We start from the raw sequence: 22694 nt of genomic DNA, 5'->3' as shown, positions 1-22694 counted from the left end.
CTAAGACCCCTCATTTAAAATTTCAATGCTTCCCCTTCCTAATGCTATTTCCCTTTCCCCATTTTACCTCTCATCACTGCCTAATTTACTATGGGTATGTTTATATATCTTATGTATAGATGTATATTTTTATATATGTATACTATGTATGCATATTATATATATATGTTATGTCATGCATATATTATGCATAGATGTGTACATATATACTATATATATATGAAATAATACCTGTAGTATAATTATATTTATGTGTGTGTGTATGTGTGTGTGTATAAAATTATGTCCCCATAAGAACCACAATTTCCATAAAGGCGGGTATTTTTGTCTGTTTTGTTCATTGTTATATATCACTGTTATGTACCAGGGCTTGAAACAGTACCTGGCACAAAACAGCTGCTTACTAAATATATGTTGACTGAATGAATGCATTAATAATTTGGGGGAATGAAAATATTTCCTAGGTTGTTGTTCCAAGAAGAGGCCAAAAGGGAAAAAAGCAAAGCAAAGCAAAACAAAACAAAACAAAAAATCCCAGAGGAGGAAGTCACCAAATCCACATTCAATTTGCTGGAAGCAGTAGGTTTGAGCTTTTGTTCCTTCCTCTTTCACATGCCCAGTGCATAGATTTCAGTCAGCAGTGGTTATGATCTGTGATTTTCCCCTCTTGGGATGGATGAGAACTCAAACAAGCCAGGAAATGTTTGCACAGACATGAAAGCAAAGGGAAAAATCTAGGGCATGAATCATGGGGGACTGCAATTTTCCTAATGTTAAATATGATAACTATCATGATTTCTAAGTGGAGTTGAGAATACATATTTTTCTTTTACTCCAAAAATTTCTAAAAATGTGTTCCTATCTTTAAAAATCCTGAGTCCAGAGTTCAAGTGTTAAAGGAGGCAAAGTTAAGAGGCGGCAGAGGAGCGAAGAGCAGGGAGACTAGCAACATTAAAGTGGCCTTCTTACCTCTCCTTCAGCATGACTTTCCCCACAGTTTCTTTAAAATAACCAAGAAAACCCCCAAAGTGTTAAGGAAAAAGAAGCAAAGAATATTAAAATTAGCTAAATAATATCTCAGATCCAAATAAACTGCTTAAAATATAAACACTCATGACCACTCATGCCAAACATGAACACACATGTGCACATGCTCACAAGCACACACACAAGTATATTCTGAGGGCCCTTCATGCCAACAGGTCACAAGGAACCACAGCCTTCAACCTCTCAGACTCTCCCAAATGTCAAGGCCTACTTTACACAGGAATTCATTCAATCTATTATGGACCCCCACTTCAACCCATTTCTGCACAGATAGGACAGTAGAAATCGAAGTTACAAATGAATATGCTGGAGGTTTACCCAAAGCCAGAGGAAGTCACAACTATCATACAACAATAGTAGTGACAGTAGTAGTAGCAGTAGTAATAATAATAACAAACAATAGGAAGAGGAGAGATAATAGCGATAATTATCCCTCTTGAGCATTAAATGCAGATAAGTGGTTCTAATTCATTGTGTCACTTGAATCCTCACATTCCCTTAACGTAGATTATGGGACTCAAAATATTTATCTCATAAGAAACCATTGTCCAGTGTAGTTTTAAATCATGTGCTCTAACAATTTAGCAAATTAGAGGAAAAAAAAATATATATAAAAAGAAATATTTTAATGCAATTACAATTTTTTTATTATTTTAATGAAGTAATACACCTTCCTTGTATATCAGTGAGAATAAGCTGTAAGAATATACAAGGACCTCACTGCAAATTGTTAGCAGTGAATTAGGAAAAAGGCTACAATGTCCCCAGACACATTTACCTACACAGTGTAGTCATCAATCAGTTCCTGATGAATGAATAAATGAGTGAACAAAAAACAAGTGAGTGAACAAACAAACCAAGCAACCAGCACTCCTCTTTGAATTCTTAGTTCCCTAAAAAAAACATAAGAGTCTTTATTCCTCTTGAGTAATTTCTCTTGCTGGATCTGTCTCTCTCCATATCCAGCAAACTCTCCAGTGTTTTCTGGATAGAAATAGACACTGCAGATTCCTCTGATGTTCAGAAATAGCCAGTCATCCCTTCCATTCTGTTCCCATTGCCACCAAACTCATTCAAATTCAAGTCCATATCACAAAGTCATCCACTTTCAGCCTACACTCCAATCCATCTTCCACATTACCCCAGATTAAGCTGCCTTTTATATCACTTTGCTTACATTATAACTCCTCAAATTGCTTTCAAATAGAGAGGAAAGCCTCTCTGTTCTGACATGCAAAACTTTCAACAATCTGACACCTACTCACATTTCCTCTTTTATCTCCTTCCACTTCTCAGCATATACTTTAAATCCAGGCACTCCTGACAGTCACAATTTCCCAAAACCTACTACACTTTCCTTCTGCTCATGTCTTTATTCATGCCATTCCTTTTACTCATAAATATCTTCACTCGGCTTCAGCTATGAAAATTTGATCCATTTTTCAGATTCTAGTTCTGATTTTCCTCCTTCAACATGTATTCCATGATTGACTTAGTCACAGAGACCCTCCATCCTGTTATCCTTAAAGATTCTGAGATCAAAAAGTACATCAATTTTGCATAACTGCAGAGTCAAATATTATGCAGTTCAATGTTTCACTAACTGTGCTTCAAAGTGTTTCATAATTCATAATTTGAAACCATAACTTGGTTTCAAAACAAAAACAAAAAAAATACGTTTCTGGTCACATAGCTTTTTAATGCCCCATCACCCATTTAGCCCATCCCTCCACCCACCTCCTCTCCAGCAACCCCCAGTCTGTTCTCTGCATTTAAGAGTCTCCCATGGTTTGCCTCCCTCTGTTCTTATCCCATTCTTCCTTCTCTTCCCCTATGTTATCTGTTGTTTCTCAAATTCCACATGTGAGTGAAATAATATACCTGTCTTTCTCTGACTGACCTATTTCGCTTAGCATAATACCCTTTAATTCCATCCACGTTGTTGAAATAGCAAGATTTCATTCTTTGTCATCACCGAGTAGTAAGTACTCCATTGTATATATATACCACATCTTCTTTATCCATTCATCAGCCAGTGGACAGTTTGGGCTCTTTCCATAATCTGGCTATTGTCAATAGTGCTGATAGAAATCAGCAGCCCCTTCAAATCAGCATTTTTGTATCCTCTGGATAAATAACCTAGTAGTGCAATTGCTAGGTCATAGGCTAGTCCTATTTTTAATTTTTTGAGGAACATCTATACTGTTTTCCAAAGTGGCTGCACCAGTTTGCATTCCCACCAACAGTGCAAGAGGATTCCTCTTTCTCAACATCCTTGCCAACATCTGTTGTTTCCTAAGTTGTTAATTTTAGCCATTCTGACAGGTGCGAGGTAGTCTCTCATTGTGGTTTTGATTTGTGTTTTCCTGATGATGAGTGATTTGAACATCTTTTCATGTGTCTGTTAGCCATCTGGATGTCTTCTTTGGAAAAGTGTCTATTCATGTCTTGTGCCCATTTCCTCACTGGATTTTTGTTTTTTCTGTCTTAAGTTTCATAAGTTCTTTACAGATTTTGGATACTAAGCCTTTATCCAATATGTCATTTGCAAATATCTTCTCCCATTCTGTTGGTTGCCTTTTAGTTTTGTTGATTGTTTCCTTAGCTGTGCAGAAGCTTTTTATCTTGATGCAATCCCAATAGTTCATTTTTGCTTTTATTTCCCTTGCCTCCGGAGACATGTCAATTAAGAAGTTGCTGCGGCCAAAGTCAAAAAGATTGCTGCCTATTTTCTCCTGTGGGATTTTGATGGTTTCCTGTCTCACAGCTAGGTCTTTCATCCATTTTGAACTTATTTTTGTGTATGGTGTAAGAAAGTGATATGGTTCATTCTTCTGCATGTCACTGTCGTTTTCCCTGAACATTTGCGGAAGAGACTCTTTTTTTTTCCATTGGATACTCTTTCCTACTTTGTCAAAGATTAGTTGGCCAAATATTTGTGGGTCCATTTCTGGGTTCTCTATTCTATTCCATTGATCTATGTGTCTGTTTTGGTGCCAATACCATACTGTCTTAATGATTACAGCTTTGTAATACAGCTTAAAGTCCAGAATTATGATGCCTCCAACTTTGGTTTTCTTTGCTATATGGGATCTTTTGTGGTTCCATAAAATTTTAGGATTATTTGTTCTAGCTCTGTGAAGAATTCTGGTGTTATTTTGATAGGTATTGCATTGAATATGTAGATTGCTTTCGGTAGTATTGACATTTTAACAATATTTGTTCTTCCAGTCCATGAGTATGGAATGTTTTTCCATTTCTTTTGGAGATTCGCAGTGAATATTAGCATATCAAAGGCTCTGAGAATCCTGCAGTGATGAAATGTGATTAACTTGGTTTAACCCAGTATTTCCCATGTATATGTGACCAGATTCTCCAGATTTCACATATATCAATAAAATTTTCTTAGAATGTTAGTTTTCCATGGAACATAGTCTAGGAAAACATTGATCTAATACAACCTTCTCAAGGCAAGAGATGATGAAATTAAGCTCCAGAGAAGTGAAGTAACTGAAAAGACCACAAGTGAGTTTGTAGAAGAGTCAGTAGCACATTCCCAAGTCTCATCTTCCAAACAAACCAATGCTCCCTCACTATATTACTAGTATCAAATCATATTATATCATGAAATTGTATGCTTAGGATTTTTATTTTGTACCTACTAAATGTCTTAGACATTGAAATCATTTGAGCAGTAATTTGCTTTGGGAGGAATATATTATAGGCACAAAATAAAGCCACATTTTAATCCAATAAAGAATCTCTATACTCATACAAAAAGAAATTAATCAGGAAGCTGTATAGTCTCTATGGATTAGAATTCATATTACCAAGTTGAATTTATAGAAATCTAAAGTTCTGGGATACCCTATGGACAAGGTGGTTAAGAAAAATAAATTTAGTATATTATACAAGTAGGGACAAACAGAAAATAAATAAATATGTAATCTCTTCCAGGATCCACTATACAGTATTTGTTCCCATATCAGAACAAATACAAAAACAAAAACAAAACAAAAACAAAAGCAAAAGCATATTTTTGTCTAAAGAGATCTCAGCTGGACCTATCATTTGTAGCAGGTACTATTGATTGCCTATTCAGTACCTTCCCCTTTCATTTTTCCTTCCTGATTTGGTCAGAGTGCAAGCCATGTATTCAGGAAAGGTGAGTTCTTCCCCCATTTCCAAAAGATAATCCATGATTTGTCTATGCCAACACTGATCATTCTCACTGCATTTGTCAGTGGATGAATAGTGAGAATATAACCAATATTTAAGGAAAGTATACTGGGCTTTCTGGAGAAGACTTTTGCCCCTGGGGTGGGTTAGGACCACTTCTCATACCTTCCTATATTCCTGTAATGAGGAAGTGATGTCTGGAACCACTGAAACCATCTTGACACCATAATGAATAAGCCTAAGAATAAAAGCTAGTATGGTGAGGTTGGCAGAACAGGAGGTTCTCAGGAAAGGCAGGTGTTCTCCCTTCACACAGTGCTTCCTGTTTTTTCTTCTCTTTTCCTTACAATCCTCCAAAGCATGCACCCTGAATCAATCTCTCCCTACCTTCTTTCTGTGTCTGCCTTCACTTCTAGAAACCAATAGTTTTCCAAATGTCTTCATTGTCACCTCAATGCAAATGTTTAAACACTTAAGGTCACAAATTTGCTACATATACCAACATCCACCACTACTCCAACCTCTTAGGCTGGAGTTCTTTCCCCTCTTCCCACATATCAGTGCCTTTTGGAAAGAGTATTTTAATGAAGGCAACAATGACAGATCTACAGTTTTACTGAAGGCCACCCTACTTCCATAAGACTCTTAGATCTCTTTTTATCACTGAATTGCTTAGCAGTACATTTATATTAGTGTTCAAAAACTATTTTTTATTAATTTACAAAAAAGTAGGCTCAATTAATTTATTCCAAAGGAAAAAAAAAGGTCAGGAAAAGACAATAGGTTACCTGAAATGAGCTGCCTAAATAAAATGATAGAAATAAGTTCTATTGATGCAAGGGTATTTCAACAACGATTTCAGAACTGACATGTTGATAATACGAAGACCTTAGTTACAACATCTCATATTTGTTTAGTGCTTCGTGAGTTACAAACAGCCTATATCTATTACCTCATCTGAGCATTCTCTATGTGATATATCACTTTTAGGTATAACAAGTTCGTACAATGATATTGGTACACAATTTGAGAGACACCATATGATCAGAGTTCACTCACAAACACATATTTCAATTAAGTGGATTTGAAGCTTTGAAAACAAAAAAAGGAAAAAAATGAAAATGAAAAATAAATTCTCCAGAATGGAGTCTAATATATTAGGCAGGCCAGATGTAGGACACTATACTTACTTCTGCATGTTGTATTTTAAAAGGGACATTGTCAAAATAATGTATCCAGACAAAGGCAACAAGATGATATCTGGAAATTATCTTAAATGAAAAATGTAAGAACTGGAAATGTTTAGCCTATAAAAGAAAAAATTTCAGAGAAGACATCATAGACATCTTTAAATTCAAAGGTTATCAAGAAAAAAGTGGCAAGTTTCTTCCCCTCATGGTTCTCACAGTAGAACTAGTGTCAATGAGCAGAAGTTAAAAAGGCAAAGTGATCAACATAAGAACATAGAGGATTTTCTAACATCCATCTCTTCCACTGTTCTCCAATCTTCCAGGCTATTCAACACAAAGATGAAATCTTCTAAAATCTAAATTTGTCTAGTAATAGACTGGACTACCTGCGAATTAGAAACACCTGAAGAGTTTCTGATACCCTTCCTCAGGAATTATGTAAGAGAGATTCTTATATTGGCAGGATGAGCCAAATAACTAACTTCCATAAACCCTTCCAACTTAAAGACTCAAGGATTGCATGTTCTGATAGCAGCCCCACTCAATTTATTTGTGTAACCAACTTATCTTTCAAAGTAGTGAGGTAACGAAATATATAATTTGCAAAACATGTGGGTAAACAACTAAAATCTAACCTACAGGGATTGGCATTGATTAACCCTAGATGATCATCCCTAGAACCTAGAACAATACCAGGCACAAAGTAGGAGCTCAATAATATTTATGATTTAATGAATAATGTAACTATCCAAAAGTCAGGTAATTCTGACAGGTTTCCAAACATTTTCAACACAAGTTAGCTCTCTGAGCTTCAGCAACAACCTGATAAGGCAGGGTAGGCAGGTTAGTATGCCCATTTTATACATCTTATCTTATTGCCCTCCCCCAAGAATGCTCTTCAGTTAACATTATGTTTTTAGGTTTCATCAAAATTGTTAAAAGAAAAACCCATCACAAGAACATCTTGTGCAAAATCATGATTGAAACTATCACTGTCCATCATACCCGTCATATAAGAAACAAAATTATAAATTCCTTCTGCAATTAATGACAAGAAAGTTTGCCTTGCCATACTGGTTTGTCTGTTCTGCCCTCCCTCCCTTCCTCCTTTCCTTTTTTTTTTTTTTTTTCCTTTTTTTCTTTTCTAAATAAGATAATGGGGACTCTATAAACAAACATGGTTCTTTTTCCTCAGAAGTTGCCAGAAAGTTCAGTCAACCTTGTGGCTCTAACTTTGACGTCCCAAATTCCTAACATAAATCTCTCCAACATTATAACAAATCAGGACATAGAAACTTTTTTGTTTTTAAAGCAATGGAATTTTTGGTTTGAAAATATTACTTGGAATTTTGATACATAAAACAGATAAAAGTACAGCTATTAAGAACAGAGCTTAGAGCCCTTCCAACTAAGCCTCCTTCAAAAACCCTCTACCCACAGGTGACCCTAGATCCCAATGGTCATCATTTGAAAACTACTGCTCTATAATATTTTAAATTATTTTAGCTGTCTTGTTTCATGCATTTTTATTATAAACCCCATGAAAATGTTTCAGTATTAGGCACATGAAAACTGTGTGTATTCCCATATATGCTTACACATGAGAAAATGGCAATGTTAACTATAACTATATATAATGTTAACATTAACTACAGGTAGCCAATGGGTGGAGCTGAGATTATAACCCAAAACTGACTTTAGACTCGAGCAATTCCTAGGTTTAAACCTCAGCTTTTCACCGTGTAAGGTTAAGAGTTATTTAATCCATCTTAGCTAAAATTTACACATATATAAAAATGGTTACAATAATATCTTACAACCTTGTTTTGAGAATTAAATGAAATAAAGTGTGTAAATAACTCTACACAATACCTGACTACATAATAGGTACTTATTATTATCTTCATTATTTTTTGACTCCTATCCCTTTGGTCTGGTCAATATGTTATGCCAATAGGAATTTTTTTAAAAGGCTGGGGAGGGACAGGGTAGGAGATACTAAGTCTGGAACCTGGAAGCCACAGGGATAACATAGATTACTGGAAAACAAGTGCAGGATAAGACTGACCAAGAGAAAGTTATTAGCCTAGTATTCATTAATAATGTTGAGGGAAAAGTGTAATTGTCAAATTTTGCTAACAAAAGAAACTAGGTCATCATAAAAGGCTGAAAATGAGGCAGACTTAGAGTAGTACTTAAAGATTTTGTCACCTACCCCATCACCATCAAACCCAATAGATAAGGGAAAGTTTTTACTTTCTTGAGCCTTGTTCTATCCCAGCCATTTTACTTTCAAGGAAACACATTAAATTGCTTGTATGTGAAGAATTAAAACTCAACAGAGCCATTGGGGAAAACATTGAAGAGCATTTGTTGGCCCAGCCCGGCAAAACTGTCCTCCAGATCCTCTATCAGACCCCTACAACAGGAAATCTTTTAAAGTTATGTTTTAGCTCTACCACTGACATCTACCTATAAACTAATATGATGTTTGGCACGGAAGATTGTTTATTTGGATGTGCGAAAGTTCTGGCTGTTAACTTGGAGAGAAAAGTTATTACTCTACCTCCCTTCAGAGACCATCCAAACACTTGTCTGACAGGGTGAATACCTATTACACACAAAAGTGGGGCTGAGCCAGACTTCCGCAAAACTAAATAGGTGAACTTCTAACACTTTCTTTCCACCTTTTTTGTCTGTGAGCCCCATCTACCCTCAGATGTCCCAGTACTAAATCCAGGTATCTAGCTGAACTTTTTGCCAGGATTTTGCTATTATCTAATTGTCATCTGACACCCCTTTTCCTTTTCCCTTATCTTTTCAAGCAGGTTATAGCTGCTAAGTGTTCACAGGAACATTTAAATTTTAATTGGTATTTGAAGAATATTGTCGAAAGTCTTCAGAACTTAAAAGAATAAAACCCAACCGACAGAATTTGAGGTTCCATGGTGGGTCTGAGGGAAATGTTTATAAGGTCACACAAGTTAATTACCCCATTGGTGACCATCCACTACCCTTATATTCAAGGCTGACCTGGAAAGAAATAGTCATCCCCCTAGAGATACCTAGGAGAAGGAAATTATAATAGATAGATGACAGATAGACAGATAGATAGACAGATGGATAGATACAGATATATAGATATACATGTAATATATACTATATATTGATACTATGGATAGTAAATACTATGTGTGTTGTGTAAATACATAGTATATTTAGGGTGATGTATTTATTTACACATATACAGTATATATAGACATATATAGTACATACTATATATAATAGGCAACATATATTGATAGCATATATAGTACACACACATATAGAGTATATACCATGTGTATACTATATACATATATATGATTGATAAATTAGAGTGTATATATATATATATATATATATATATAAATTAATGCACCCCAAGCCTCCTAAGTTTTTTTTTCTTTTTTTCTTCTTTTTCTTCTTCATGATAGACAGATAATGTGCCAAGGTTGTAGCAAGGTTTGAGGGAGACACATGTCACAAAACAGCGTGAACATCCAATCATCATGCTTATGAACTACAAATGAATCCAAGCCCTGTGAGTTTTTTAAAAATATTTATGAAGCTTATTTTGCAGGTCACACAATCTTTACAAATGTTTCCATAATTGTATCTTGGCTGGCTGCAGAGTCACTCAGCATTATTAATTAAGAAGGTTTTTGGACTAACAGCTCATTTCCAATAAGAATCTTCCACAGTAATGTAGTTAGGCAGCCAGGTGACCTCCAGAAAGCAGGTTCTTAAATTCCCATGAATATAGTTCATGAGGCTGAGCTGCCAGAAACAGCAAGTCACAGATTCCATGACCTCCATCCACCCTTTTCTTTATCCTGAAGAGTATAGGATACCTCACAAGGTACATACACAGGCTAAATACCCAAGGGATGAATGCAACATTGACAAGTTCAAATCATTTAAATCCAGAAAAGGAGTTGCCTTGGTATAGAAAGATATGGGATCATATGGAGAATTGGGAAGAATTAAATTAAAAAAACAGAATATGAAGAGGAAAGTAAACCAGGCATTTAGAAGACTGGGGGCGGGGGGGAAGGTGGAATTCAAATACTTCATGTATAACTATTATAACAAGATGACAGAGGGTATTTTTTAAAAGCCTTAAAGTGGAGACACTCAGGCCAAAACATCTGTGGAATTGAAAAAAAAAAAGAAAAAGAAAAGCCCTTATGATTGCCAACATCTCCATTCTGCTTCCCTCCCTGTTCAGCACCAGCAATGAGCAATACATTAAAAAGGTGTTTAGACTGTCAGTAAATGTGATTGATTTTTTTTCTATTCTGCTAAAAGCCTGCTACATGGTGGAACAAAAAGCAAATGCTTTCCTCATATCCAGGTCTGGGTGGAACTTTTACATTATTTTAACACCCATCAAGGGATAGCTTTGTCTCTCCATGGAGACAGGGAAAGCAATCCATGTCCACAAAAAGCTTTTTGGCCTTCCATTGTCCCCCTTTCCCTCCAGAACCCAATGGAATTTCACTCAAGACTAGAAAACCTCACAATGGAAAATTAATACAAATGGTCTATCTATTTACTGGACCAAAATGGGATGAAGAAACATGAAAGCCTGGATTATCTTAGAACTGAGCTCTGTAGGATGGGAACAAAGCTGGGTGGAACTAATCAGTTCAGAATAAATGGGGCTGTACTTAGCGTTCTATTTTTCCATCCATCAAACTGACAGTCAGAATCACCAAGATAGAAATGATCATTCATTACTGAACTAGGAAAAGAAAGGCAGACATTGGAGCCACATGCCAAAATTGAGGATCAGGTGTCTTTTAATTTAGTGTGGACTGCAGATGGTAAAGTGATTATTATTAACTAGTTATATAATTGCTTACTTAGGGTTAAAGGTCACACCTCCACCTGTAACTTTGCCAGGAACAGAATTGTCAGAAAATGCAATTTCTTATAGAAAAGGCAAAAGAGCCAGATGTAATTATAAATAGTTTTATAATGTAAATTCTATACTCAGATTTTACATTATGCAACTCTGTATTATCCTGCAAATCCACTAAATAACTGATAAGTTTCTGAAGGACTTAAGTCCAATATAAAAGATCTGTAACTAAATCTAAGCAACATCTCTCAAGGGCTTTTATAAACATCATCGTCATTATTTCCAGTTCACACGGTACAATTCATGGTTATGGTAATATTTTACTGTTTTTCTGAGTCCCTGTAGGGGTGCCTGGGTGGCGCAGTCGGTTGAGCGTCCGACTTCAGCCAGGTCACGATCTCGCGGTCCAGGAGTTCGAGCCCCGCGTCAGGCTCTGGGCTGATGGCTCAGAGCCTGGAGCCTGTTTCCGATTCTGTGTCTCCCTCTCTCTCTGCCCCTCCCCCGTTCATGCTCTGTCTCTCTCTGTCCCAAAAATAAATAAACGTTGAGTCCCTGTAAAGTCAAACTGCATGGGATAAAAAGTAAGGAAGGAGTTGTATTGGCTTGCTGTAATTCAATTTATTACTTTACTGTTAGAATGGAAATTGAATATAAGGAGGCTCTTACCTGGAGATTTTCTGGGGCAGGGAAAGTTTATGGTAGTGGTACCTTTTCTATGAATATTCTGTGTTTTTTGAGACTGAAGAACATCTGGAAAAAATGTGACTTATGGGAGGAAAAACTCTGCAAGGGATATGCATGCCCTATGATCTAAGTGATTATTAGGATCTAGGTTTATTTCCAAGATGTATGACTAGAATTTGTTCTGTTAGAGGCTATTGTTGCTCTTCTCTATACTGTGTATTATATAGATAGAACTTGATCAAGACTCCTGCTACCTCAGGATTTTGGGGGGAGGAAGAAAAAAGAAAATTATTAACCATCAGGTCTGGAGCAGTCTAATAACTGAAGAAATAAAAAGTACCCAAAGGGTGAAGAAAAAAGTTTGTTCTATCTATTCTCCAATTAATAAGAAATAGATATTTTACTATCTATGTTGGCAAAAAAGGTAGAAGCCAAGATTATTACTGTTCATATTCTTGGAATAATTAAGCTTTTATTAATTTTAACCAGCCAACATAATAGTGTGTTCCCCATGCTGAACTTGGTAAGGCAGTAAAACACTTTCCTCACCAAACCCAGGCCGAGGTAACTTTCTTCCTAACTTCTGTAATATCTACCATACTACAGCTGTCATTCGGCACATATAAAGGCCACCATCTCTGTCCGACTCACCTGTACAAAGAAAGCACAAGACACATCAGTGAGACTGCCACCTCCAAAGTTTCAGAAGGGAAAAGGAAAACACACGTTTCCTTTGCTCTTGAATGCCTGAAAATCTCAAGGGAAATGTTAAAAGCCTCACTCCCACTGGGATGCTGAGAGCAGAGCACAAGGCTACCGTGCTATGTCTAATTTTCCTCTTCCTGTCCAAATGCTCCTTCACCTCTGCCAATTCAATAGGTCTTTTATCCAGTCTGGAAATAGGCTGAGAATCCAGTTTATTCTGTTGGCATCTTCTGCTCAAATAGTCTCATTCTTGCTCCACATGGGACCTTTTTAAGTTAGAAGCTACAAATTTGGCATGTGCTGTTTATAACACTAAAGTAAGAAATAACCAAGCTATAACTGCCAAATGGGGTACAACTGACCACTAAACTAGGAAGATGAAAACAGCTCATTAATTAAACTTCACATTTTATCACACCACAGATAATTGTATATTGACTGTCAACTTCAATGCCTTGAACACGGTAAAAGCCCAAGAAAGGCCTGTGATTTATAATTAATGAAACTATTTTAGACATATTTTATTTTAAAGTTCATACTAGAGAGTTGTGATATCAATCTTTCCCAACAAAGTTTCTAACATCTAACTGCTAACATCAGCAGTACATGGAAAGTTTCCACAGCAAGGGAAGCTGTCTTTTAAAGACTTGTATTTTATTTAAACAGTGTGTATATACCCCAGTTTGACTTTTATGATAACCAGAAACATCAGTAGCCCAAAGTAGATATTCTATTGAGCAACCTAGCTTAGTATATTCTGTTTCCAAGTGAATCTCCATGTATCCATCTCTGTATGCAGAAACAATCAAGCCTCCTAAGGTCTGAAGGGGAAATTCTCACCCTCTATCAGTGCCACATCAAGACAAGCAATCTTTTGGTACCTTTAGCATATCTGTTTCCAATGCTCTAACCCCACATTCTTATTCCCCATAATCTAACAGGGACAGTGCATAACTATTTGATCAGTTCTTCATATAGGCAGAAGAATACTCACTGGCCGCCAAAAGATACAAATCAGCTTGTCCTTTATAAATATAAAAATGATTGAAACCAACAGTGCTTTTATGGCTAGCCAAAGAAAAATACCTGTCAAAGAGAAATCTATTTCTATAGAACCTGGGTCAACTTTCTAAGTCTAAATGCATCTCAGTAATATAAAATTCTTTTCTACATCCATAGAAATTGATATTCATTACTCACCAAAAGCCAATAGATAACATGTGGTAAATGCATGAAAGAAACCAATGATTTCTTGCCAGCCACATGGTAGACACTCATAAATACTTTTTTATTAGTGGATTGTTATACTTTAAGCATTTCCTCCATGAAGTGATATATGCTAAGGATTCATTTTTTTTTTCTTTTAAGTTATATAAGACCCATGAACCAGAAAATTTTGGTACACCCTAAAGATGTTTGCAGAGAAGAAAAATTTTTTTCTGTTATTTACAAACATTTTCTGATTTAATCATAAGCAGCATGGTTTGAGGCTCAGAACCAGTATGAAACATCCAAATTTATTATGCTTTATCATCTTGGGTGATTATTTTGTTCTCATAGGCCCTTCTTGTAGCCTACAGACAAGAAGAACTAACTAACTAACTAAATAAATAAATAAATAAATAAATGTGTACCAATCTTTGTTATTTTTATCTTTAATTAGACCCAAAAATATGCATAACAAATGAAGGACTTTTATGGGAAAAAAACCACCAGTATTCTGAGTGACTTAGAATGATAAACAGAACACATTCCTTCATTTTCTAGACAGAAAACAATGTCTCTCATATATGCATAACTACTTGCCAGAGATGTATGAAGATGCTATTGTATTTAATAAAATAATAAAATAGTTGCTAAAGAGCTTTACTACAGTCATAATAACTGTTTTCCACTATGGATTTTTTTTAAATAACAAAGAGTAAAAGTGTATGTGTGTATGCATGTGTCCAGCGGGGAATTAAAAAAATGGTCCTCGCACTCAAAAAGATTCAAACCATTGCTATGTGATTTGTGGCACAACTTCTTTGGCCACAACTTCTGTTGTGTACAGTGATACCATGTATGGTGTCAACTATCTGCATCATGATTAACAACTAGCACATGAATAAGACAGTCAACAGAATATGAAAAAGCTTCAACCTGAGCAAATACCAAAACATACATTTACATTCATAAGAGTGCTGCTCTCTTTGTAGTATTGCATGAATTGTAAGATGCTAGAATAGAATAGTAAAGGAGACTGACACAATCTCTTCCACTCGACATTTTAAGAGATTTAATAAGAGAAGAAATGAGAGGCTAGGTTAGGCGGAGCACTGGACGGTCATGCCTGGTGATTTTAAATGTGCTAAAGGGTGTTTTAAAGTCACCAACAAAGGTCAATGAAAACACATCGATCATTCCTTATTCTTAATGGACTATTAGTTTCATACTGAATTCAGAAACTTTATTAAACTGTATCCGAATTTCAAGTAAGGATTTTAATGAGATTTCTGGGGGAAAAAAATGAAGTGTTATGTTCACTCGAGTAGTTCCAGAATGCAGAAAATATTGGCAAAGCAATTTTAAGGGCTTCTTGCCACTGAGTATTCAAAGGAAGAAGAGCCATCAGAGACGTTCTGAAGAGAGGGTTCAATTTTGATGAAGTAAAATTTATTTCAGGGACACCAAATTCTCATGGGGAAGAGTCTGTAGTAGTTAAAAAGCAGTAACAAAACAAAATGAAAAATGGATTCTCCTTATGCACTCCTTACACCTTGTGCACATAGAAAGATCTACAAATGCTGGCATGTGGAAAAGGTATTAGACCCAGAAGAAAATGCCCCAGGTTTTCCTATTTGAATCCATATCTTTCACTCCATCAATCCTTTCTCATTTAAAAGGCCCCAGAAAAGCCCATCATTCAGCATGTACTATAGTTAATACTACCCCCCAAACTCAGTCTCTTACTCTTATTATAGTGAGGTCTGAGCCCAGCCCTCTGTGGTTAGAGACAGAAGCCATCATGTTAAAAAAAAGAGATTAGTATCCACTGGTTAATTTTCATTCCTGTAGTAACTAGGAACTGTCTTTTGCTGTAAACTAGGCTTGTTATTATATACACATAAAAAGCATTCTTAGCCCCAACTTAATATTGTGATCAGTTTTAAGGGAACAGAACATAAAATGCATATAGCTAAACAATATGTAAAATAAGGCTGAGAAAAAAATTAAGTACATAATCAACAATCTTCCATTGGTGCCATTTATCCCTACATGAAGATCAAAAAACACAAGTTTTATAGTTCTTTGCCATATGTCTTTTGTAGACAGACTCTTGCAGCTATAATCCTTGCCATTATTTTGACTTCATCACTTAACAGTGTCTGGCATGTTGAATGAGTGAATATTTTCATCCATCTGCTTGAACTGAATTCAAGCCCTGTCCTAAAGATAAACTTGAAAACTATATGAATGATATCCACTACTTATTACCATGTATTTTTAGTGAAAAGCCAGTCACCATCAAATCAACCTTTGCACCATATTGCTTCTTTCCTAGATTTCTCATCTAATATACATTATAACATGATAGTGTTTGCATCTTGAAACAGGAAGAATAATCTCTTTTTCAACTACCCAGTCTCTATCATAAGCAAAATTGGGGAAAAACAAAAATGAGTTGCCTTTGTAACTTTTATTTTGACATTTCTTTGATGTGAAATTGGGATTGAATATCCTCAGCCACCCAGGAAGTGAATATCAAGTTTGTTATTGAACTAAGGAGTGTTCCATGGTTTTCTTATGTCTATGACAGGGCCCTGCTGCAGTTAAACTTCTGCTAATGCACATTAACCAATGGTTTAACTGTCTGGTTGTTTGCATCATAACCAAGGTTTATTATTTTTGGCCTTAGTTAAAAAGAAGGAAAAAACCTTAGAACGTATAATCTGGGAAGGTTCATGTTATTTGAAGATTGGAGGCCAGGATACAAGAGTAACTTGATTATGAAAATAAAGTTTAAACAAATGAATTTATGCACATGTGAACCCAAAAAGTGGGAAAAAGTACAGAATAAACATGCACTCATTATAAAATGCCTGTGCATGTGACAGTGAGCAGCAGGGAGAGGGAGTGGTGGAAATGCTAAAAGTACATGTTGCTACTAAAGTAAATAGTGTTTATGACCCTATTCATAAGCCTTTAAAGACAGTTGTTAGCACTGGGCACCAAGTCAGGACCTGGCAGTAGAATAACTCTAACAGTCAATAAAAAACACAGTGAGAACAGGATATTAATTTATGCCTCCTGAGGATTACTGTATTCACAAATGATCATTTCAGCACAGCAATTTTTGGCCACCTTTCAGGAATGAAAGCACCATGAGACTAGTCTGAAACAGGAATAAAGGCAATATGCCACCTTGCAGGTAACAAACATGGAGCCCTTTCTTGGGAAAGCAAAAGGACCCTGAAAAAAACAGATTTTCTAAGAGTGTACAAAAGCAGTGTGAAAATGGAAGAGGAACTACAAGTTTTCGGGTGTCACATAAAATACATAAACCAAACAGGCCCAAAAGAACAAAATGGATGAGAAAATTTTACTCACTCATAAATCAGAAAAATCATAAACTCTTTCCTGTCTTCTTTAGAGTCCCTGGAGGTGAAAGGGAGGTCAAGAACCACAAATTTTTACATTTCCTTGCAGTGTATTTACTTCTGTGTGGATTCTACCAGGTATAATCCTAAGAACTCATAAAACCCAGGGCTAGTTACTGAAAAGGTAAAAATAGCAAACGTTTCTGATACCTTTTGGGATTGCAAAACACAGAACTGCTATTACCTAATGTCTTTGAAAGTTAACAGATCACCTGTAAGCATCACCTAAGCCCTAAAATGAGAGATTGCCCAGTCCACTGATGAGCACAAACTAAATTCCACCTTCTTCACAACACTGGGCTGAGCACCATGAGAAGTAGAGAAGCAACTACATGCACTTTGTGGTCTCTGTCCTCAAACAGCTTTACAGTAGCTGGAAATATACAATTAACACATGCAAAATAATTGGTTACAAAGCAAAATAGTGAATGATTAAGTCTCAGAAGAACTGGCGCAGAAGAAGGATATGAAATTCCACAGGAAGCTGATTAAGGCCTGGGACTAGGGAAAATTTTGTTGAAGTAAAGATAAAAATAATAGCTACAACTTATTAAGCATTTATTAGATGCCAGGCCCTATTCTGAGCACCACATTTGTATTATTTCATTTAATCCTCACAGCACTCACAAGGACAGTTATCCTATTCTGTACATGAAGAAACTGAGATACATAGAGGTTACATACTGAATTGTCACAAATCATTTAAGTTGCGTGTGTTTTGGAATATCCTCTATTCATCCATTTGTCTATGCTTGTGCCAGTGTCACACTAATGTAATTATTATAACTTTGTTCAAGTTTATATACCTAAAAAACATAAAAACCAGGATCCAGAAAAAGATAGGCTCTAGAATCTCCTCTTCTGAATCAGTTTATTATTTGGAATTTGAGGAAAGGAAGAATATGAAAAGATAAAGGAAAAAAGAGAAGGCCTTATAAGCAGATACTGTTTCTGTCAAGAAATCCTAGGATTGATCAGCCCTGCCTCCTTCTCTTCTATAGCTATCACTTGTAACTTTTGACCAATTTCTTCCTACTTTGGCTATCTGAGGAATACAAAATTGTCAGTTTTAGCACTAATTTTAGTTTTCAGAATTTTTTTAGCTGCTAATAAGCACAAAATCAGGTTTAAAAAACAAAAAAACAAAACAATACAAAAAACCTTTCCTGGGTCCTCTTCCCTTTTGTCTTATTTAGACTCTGAAGGGAAAGACCAAGAATGTTAAGATCCCTTTGAATCCACAAAAGGAAGACTACTCCTCTTACACAAAAGTTCCTTAAAATCTTTCTAAGGGCTTTGAACTTTTGGGATTGAGGTGTGATTGGTGGATCAGGTAGGAATGTGGCTATAGCACTGCGCCTAGTGGAATACATTTTCAGTTTCTTAGGTCACCCTTTGCATTTGCAATCCCTGTTCCTTGCAGCTATGCTCTGAATTAGCATTGAGGCCAGCAGAAGAGCAAAGATTTGAGATGAAGATCAGAGGAAGCAGAACTGGAGGGGGGAAAAGAGGAAGAAAGATCCATGCCCTTTTCTCTTGTAGTTATCAAGTCCTGACACTTGCAGTCCTAACCTAGACAACTGCAGTTACGGTAAACGTAACGAGTATCTGAATAAGGAAGAAGAGCCTGGCAAATAACATATTCATTACAGTGGATAGCAAAGAGAAGGGAAAAAAGGAAAGATGACCATGGGGAGCAATGGACAGAATAAAACCACAAAAAACAATACATATATTTAACAAAAATTGCAAATATGAGAAAGTTAATGACCACAAAGGCAGCCAACAAACTAAAGTGGACAATTCACACCCAAAGAGGTAGAGTTACTTGAAAATAAATATACATTTTTTCAAAAGAATAAATAAAATGTTTCTGGTTAAACATAGTGAATTAAACACATAATTTTAGCTTTCCTCCATCTCTTTAAAAAAAATTCCTCTAAAAAATTCTTCTAAAAAATAAAAATTTCATTTTTTAAAAAGATATAAACCCACAAGAATAAGAAAAAAAGAAGAGGAGAGCACAGCAAACGATCCACATTAAGATTTTTGGAAGCTGGAAAACAGATAAAGCATGAACACTGAAAACATACTGAATGAGGCAGGAAGCTAACCACCCACAAGTGGTAGGCTGGGAGTGGGGGTAATAATGAAGCAGAGTCACACCATGGAGCCCCAGAGAGAATCAGGAACTGGATGCACCATGTGTATCTAAACATGGGAAAGTAGTGGTAAAGGAATCAATAACATATATATATATATATATATATATATATATATATGATATATATTACATAATATATATCATATATATATTATATAATATATATTTATATCTTTATATATAATATATATATTTACAGAAAGAAAGAGAAAGAAAGGAAGAAAGAAAGAAAGAAAGGGGAAGAAAGAAAGAAAGGGGAAGAAAGAAAGAAAGAAAGAAAGAAAGAAAGAAAGAAAGAAAGGAAAAGGTAGGTTGATATGGAGCTGGAAAGCTAGGAGACAGTCTCTACTTCCACACAGACGTCTGAAGACTGATTTTATAAGCAGATTGAAACTGAAAAACTTTAGTATAGACTCAGAGACATCCAGCATACATAAAGGCAGCAGTTCCATACTGAAAATAGGTTAAGTAAAAAACTACTATTCCCAGGTTCTTGCTTAAACCATTAAAAACTAGGTTATACTTCTAGGGCAGGAAATTAGACAATTCTTCTTTGGAATAACAAACCACTCCAAAGGAAATGCCTAAGTTCCTCTTAATATTAATAACCAAAGAAAAAGTATTTGCAAAAAATGACCAGCCTCTTTCTTGCCTGGTAATTCTATAATGAAGCACATTTTGACAAGCCCACTCCATATCTATGGAAACTTTTAGTGTCTTTCAGTAAAATATCAATGAACAGCCAAATATCATGTGACACTGAATAAAATTTATCAAATGAAACACCAACAAAAACAAATGGGAAAAAAAAGAAATACAGTAAAACCTTAGTTTGCATGCATAATTCATTCCAGAAACATGCTTGTATTCCAAAGCACTTGTATTTTGTGGAATACAAAATTTGGAATTGGAAATTCCAAAGCGAATTTCCCCGTAAGAAATAATGGAAACTGAGATGATTCGTTGCACAACCCAGAAATATTCGTATAAAAATGATTATAATACTGTAATATAATACAAAATAATAAAGAAAATACATAATATAAAGAAAACTAAACAAATGAACCTGCACTTACCTTTGAAAACCTTTGTGGCTGGAGTGAGGAAGACAAGAGAGGAGGGTTTTTGTGTAGGATGACTTTCACTATCACTAACAGGATCACTGCTATGTATTGGCTCAATGGAATCTTTTTCTGCATGGGAGCCATTGTATATGTTCACAGGGATGCTGACTACCTTACAGTATTAATAAACTCTTGTCATATACTGTATTTAATGTAACTGGCAATAAGGCAGCAAAGGAAAGGGTTTATATCTACAGGCAGCCTGACCTAGAATGAAGCAAAGCATTCCTAAGTTCACTCTTATATGGAAAAGCAAAGGATTGTTCATAGGTGCTTTGAAGTGACAAAAAATACACTAGTGCCAGTTGTGGGCACCTTCCAACAGTCTGAAAAATCACTGATTTCTGCCAAATACCACAGTCTGCGACTCAGCATCCAAGCATGGGAAACAATCATGCCCAATCTTGCAGAAGAGAGAGAGAGAGAAGAACCATTGGCTCAGTTGTGATCATGTGATGTTCAGCATCAAGCACTACTCATATTTCAAGACATTACTCATTTATCAAGGTAAAATTTAGAAATGTTCGCTCGTCTTGCAGAACACTCTCAGAACAAGTTACTCACAATCCAAGGTTTTACTGTATATGAAAAACAGACAATATAGAGGGCAGGAGACTTAAAAAAATATTCTATGGTTAACTTCCTCAGATATATAAGAAAAAATATTGCATATATGAAATAAGAATAAAATGTTGTAACAAGAAACTTTCAGAGAATTTTTTAAAAGACCTCTTTCAAACATCATAGAAACAGGATTTTAGAAGGGTTAGAAGATAAAGTTAGGAACTCTCCCCCCAAAAAGAAGAAAAATACAAATTTTATCTAAGGGATCAGACCAGATGGTCCAGAAAAAAAGAGAACAGAGAGAGTGGAGATAAAGTGGTTGTCAAAGAAATAATATAAGAAACTTTCTCAAAAGGACATTAGTTTTCACATGGAATGAACCCACTTTGTATACAACACAATGACTAAAAATAGGTTCATAGAAAATATATCAAACTTGGTGTCTGCGTACTATGGATTAAGAAAAGTACTAAAAGCTTGGGAAGAGAAAAACAGATATCATATTTAAAAAATCAGAAATAATAATGGTTTCCAACTTCCTACTTCAAGACTAAAAACTTGAAAAACTTAAGTTAGTACTTCAAACTAAGAGGGAAATTATTTCAAATCTAGAATTCTACATCTGAATGTAAGCCTAGAATTTATTTCCAGACATATATTGTTTTCAAAAATTTTACTTTGCACCTGCCCTCTGAGGCTACTGGGTTATGTAATTCAGCAAAACAAAAAAGGAAACAAACAAACAAAAAAGGAACACATGGGATCCAGGAAGTAAGAAAATCAACACAGAAGTCCTGGGAAGACAGTTTGTGTAACAATGCTAGAGGGCAATTAAATCCAGATTGGAACAGGTGGATCTAGGAGGAATATCTCCAAGAAATACAGATTCTTGATCTGTTACTAAGTATCTGAATTACTACGAGTTCAGGAATAAACTTGGATAATGATGAATTCAGTGAGGAATTCAAGACAAGAAGGTAAAAAAATAACACTCCCCTCCCCCCCCCCAAAAAAAGCATGTATGGAGAAAACAAAAAAATTTTAAATGAAGGAAACATACACACTACATGATTCAGGAATGAATAATATTTATATACTCTTAGTAAACACTAAATTTTGTGTTATTGAAAGGAATAGGAAAGCGGAACCCTCACCTTTTTCATGTTCCATAGAAGAGAGACTACAAAGAATATGTAAAATTAAGAGAGAGCAATATAAACATGTTATTTAGAAACACAGAAGTAAATAATAGAAACATCTAGAATATTGGAAAATAGTTGCCACTAGGAAAAAGGAACCAGAAGTGGAGAGGGGTGTAATAGATGGCTACTGATCTTTATGATAAGCCTTATAGAATTATTTCACTTTTAAAATTATTCATTTGATCCATTATTTCATATGTGTTTGATAAAAATTAATTTAAAATATAAAAACAAAGGCAAGATTAGCATTCATGAAACAGGACAGAGAATTAGGCACAAATAGATTACA

The 22694-nt window shown here is 35.4% G+C and overlaps 1 long non-coding RNA gene and 1 other non-coding gene across 2 annotated transcripts in view; both read right to left on the bottom strand.

Annotated features, from left to right (window-relative positions):
• Positions 1–22694, bottom strand: part of LOC123578188 — a 314478-nt gene that overhangs the window by 259459 nt on the left and 32325 nt on the right. The window lies entirely within an intron of this gene.
• Positions 9887–9990, bottom strand: LOC123582171. The gene has a single exon (XR_006704262.1). It is a non-coding gene; the product is annotated as a small nucleolar RNA U13 (small nucleolar RNA).

Source organism: Leopardus geoffroyi, chromosome A1 (assembly GCF_018350155.1).
Source record: "Leopardus geoffroyi isolate Oge1 chromosome A1, O.geoffroyi_Oge1_pat1.0, whole genome shotgun sequence".
Lineage (NCBI taxonomy): Eukaryota > Metazoa > Chordata > Mammalia > Carnivora > Felidae > Leopardus > Leopardus geoffroyi.
Note: the sequence above shows the minus strand (reverse complement) of the source record. Positions and strands in the feature narration are given on the sequence as shown.